Source organism: Echinops telfairi, unplaced genomic scaffold (assembly GCF_000313985.2).
Source record: "Echinops telfairi isolate 266 unplaced genomic scaffold, ASM31398v2 ScPeMD7_62;HRSCAF=233, whole genome shotgun sequence".
In the NCBI taxonomy this organism is placed as follows: Eukaryota; Metazoa; Chordata; class Mammalia; order Afrosoricida; family Tenrecidae; genus Echinops; species Echinops telfairi.
This window is the reverse complement of record NW_022103960.1, coordinates 66,154-69,850: the sequence shown is the minus strand read 5'-3', so window position 1 is coordinate 69,850 and position 3,697 is coordinate 66,154. Positions and strand designations below refer to the sequence as shown.

Sequence of the window (3,697 nt, the reverse complement as noted above, 5' to 3'; positions counted from 1 at the left end):
GGAGAAAGGCCTTATGAATGTAAGGAGTGTGGGAAAACCTTTGGGAGTTCTTCACACCTCACTAGACATAGACGAACTCACAGTGGAGAAAAGCCTTATAAGTGTAAGGAATGTGGAAAGGCCTTTAGTGATTCTTCAGCGCTCACGAAACATTTAAGAACTCACAGTGGAGTTAGGCCTTATGAATGTAAGCAATGTGGGAAAGCCTTCAGTCAAACTTCACACCTCACTTCACATATTAAAACTCACAGTAGAGAGACTATTCTCTGTCAAAAGTGGGATGTTTCATTTTTACTTTTATAATTTCGAAAAGCAAGTTTCCCAAGATCTGGCATTAAAGAAACAATTTTCTCAGTAACAAAGCAATATTAACTTTAAGGGGTCATTAGACCTACTTTGTGCCTTTGGAAGAAATGGCAATGTCATTGTAACTGCGGTATTCCTCATCAGTGTTTGTTACTTTATCAGTCTGGTCTAAATTTCACCTTTCTTAAAGTCCTTGACTATTATAAATGAGCTCCAGGGAATAGCATTGAGAAAATTTGGTTTAATTTTTTGTGTGTTATTGATGTTATTTTATATACACTGATCGTGTATTTGGTTGAGTGTTTTATTTTATTTCATATCAATCTCATTTTCTTCCATTATTTCCTATTGTAAACTTAACTATTATACATTAGTATAATTAGTAAATTCCTCTCCAGATAATACTTTTGAGACTGAAAATACTGTTTATTATGCTTTTTCACCTACTAATTCTAGAATCCATTGATAATTATTATTTATGATTATTATTACTATCATGTTTATCAAATGGTAATTTTTATATATTGTAAATACTATTTTACCTTATAGTTTAGCCTGCTAATTTTAGTATTGATAATTATTACTTCTGACTACTATTACTGTATTTACCAAATGATATTTACTGTTCCAATCATTTCTACTGTTTGTTCATTGGACAATGAATAGGAAGGAATAATTATACCAGTATAACCTTATTCCTATTATGTTTTTCCCCCTTCTCTGTTAAAATTGTCTTGAATTTCGTTATTTAGGAATTCCACTAGGTAATGTTCTGTATATTTTTATGTCTCCATTATAATTTGCACATTACTGTCTACTGGTGTTCATTACTTTCTGGCAGTTTTCTAGGTGCATCTTTCCTTTTCCTACCCAAACCCCCAAATCTGACCTTTCTCTAAAATCCCTACTCCCTTTTGTTGAGAAAATTTAAAAATAAAGATCTTGGCATATATTATACTTAATTGGCTTCTGGGCCCTAATAGTGCATAGAGTTAGGAAACATATGTGTTTGAATACAAAGACCTTTTTATTTGTATGGTGTTTTTTTTTTGGCATGTATATTATGTAAAATTATACCCACATGTTGATTGTACTCCAATACCCTAGGAATCATTTGATCTATCATCTTATTTTATACTGTACTCCTTTCTCTAATAGTAGTGCTTCTGGCTCATGAGCCACATGACATCATTTGCTGGAATTTAGAATGTACAGTTAGCAGTTTCATAATTGCTAACCGTGAAGTGCTGAACCTCCTTGCAGAAAGTAATTTGGTCTTTGTTTGAGATTCCCAAGCATCAATGTGAAGCTGAGTTCAATGAATGATGTCAGGTAAGATCAAAGGGACCACCTGGTGGCATGATTTTAACATCGAGATATAATTTAGCATATCAGTGGTGTGTACAATAAAAGTCTGAATGTCAAAGGCTTAAGAGAGCTTCCTGGAAGGTGAGAAACATCATTCCATGTGGAACATAGCATGTCCTGGGGACACAGAATCTTAAGAGTGGGGTCCTTCCAGACCCTGCCTTTTAATGTAAGGATAACCTTTTTGTTAAATTATCAGCGTCATTTAAATAAAGTTTAGAACCCAAAGGAGGGTCATAACTAAGTGGACTTGGGGCCCATGATCTTGAGGCTGGCATTCTAAGGTGGTTAGTCGGAACCCTAGAATTTTAGGCAGCAAATTAGAATTTTAGAATTGTTCAGACTATCAAAATTCCAACTAGTGTCTGCATGTTTTGCAATCTGATGAACCTTTTAACCTGTGCAATCTGGCCAGGCCCAAGGTGGTTATAGTCAGAAACACTCTTGTGTGCATGACTGGTGTCAGAATTAAAGAAGGATAGGAATCTGGTATTTCCATATGGCACAGCATGTGAAGTGGGATTCTCCTTGACGTGTTAGTGAGAAATTGAAGCCATTCAGCTCCATCTAATTTTAAAACTAATGAATCAAGTACTATATTACATGATAGGTGGCATTTCAGAGGGTTTGAAAATGGGTTGAGCCAAACTGATATCTATACCTGATGCTTATACATATTTGTAGGCATTCCATAAATAATTTAAAATGGATAGGCAAATAAATGAGTACATTTGAGGCAATTCAAGGAGGAAAACGTTTCTGCTTCCATACCCATCCACATCTCCATACTCTGCACTTCCTTCAGCTGTGGGTTCCCTCCTTCCTTTTTTGATCCATCACACCATTAATCATGTACTGTCTTTCTAACATCTTCAATATTTCTTGTCTCCTATTTGGTTATTTCTTGTCTCCTGAATTTGGTTATTTAGGAATTCCACTAGGTAAAGTTCTGTATATTTCTATGTCTCCATTATACTTTGCACATTACTGTCTAATGATGTCCATTACTTTCTGGCAGTGTTTTAGGTACGTCTTTCCCTTTCCTACCCAAGCCCCCAAATCTGACCTTTCTCTAAAATCCCTACTCCCTTTATTTGAGAAAATTTAAATTTAGTAGCATATTTTATCAATCTAATAGAACCATCTTCTAGCAATGTTTTATCTCTTTTCATGGTCTTCATGATTAAGCTTTTTTGAAAAGGTGCTATAACCACACATATTCTTGGCTTCAACCCTCAAGTCAGTCAAGAATTTATCTTTTCATAACATAAAGAATGTATATTTTAGTTACTACACCACTAGCAGCAGAATTTTAGTTTTTAATGCATTTAATTTTATAACTGCTTAACATTTATATTTTCATTTCATCTGTGCAAAATGCATTTACTTGTTTCTTTAATCTTACATTGCGTGTTCTGAAAGTCTACTTTAGGAGGCCTTCTGTCACCACTCTAAAATTGTCCTGTCCCTGTACTGCCCTGATACTATCCCTTGACCCCACGTTGATTGAATTGTGTCCCCCACAAAATATATGGCAACTTGACTAGACCATGATTCCCACTCTTACATATGTATCCCTCTTTTTGTGATCTGACATAATTACTTGTTGTAAGTCCTAATCTCTATAATGTTAATAAGGGAGTATTGGTGGTAGTTATATAAATTAGACAAGATAAAATCTATAGGGTTATGTTGTATCTCGAATTAACCTCTTTTAGTAATACAAAAGATTATTTATATAGAAGAGATTAAACAATAGAGCAAAAAATGGGACCTTAATGTACTAGTAAGAAAGAAAAGCCTGGAGCGGAATATGCCTTTGGACCCAGGATTTCTGCTCTATGAATCTCCTAGACCCAGAAGGAGATTGAATTTAAGAAACATGGAGATCTCGAAGAGATTCTAAGTCCACAGATGTTGAAAGGAGACAAAGATTTTTCCCAGAACCATCATAGGAAAAAAGCCTTCCCTTAGGATTGGTGTCCTGAATTTGGACTTCTAGTCTCTAAACTGTTGGAAAATA

The 3,697-nt window shown here is 34.8% G+C and overlaps 1 protein-coding gene across 1 annotated transcript in view; it reads left to right on the top strand.

Moving 5' to 3' along the window:
- Positions 1-3,697, top strand: part of LOC123521792 (zinc finger protein 699-like) — a 31,686-nt gene that overhangs the window by 27,074 nt on the left and 915 nt on the right. The window lies entirely within an intron of this gene.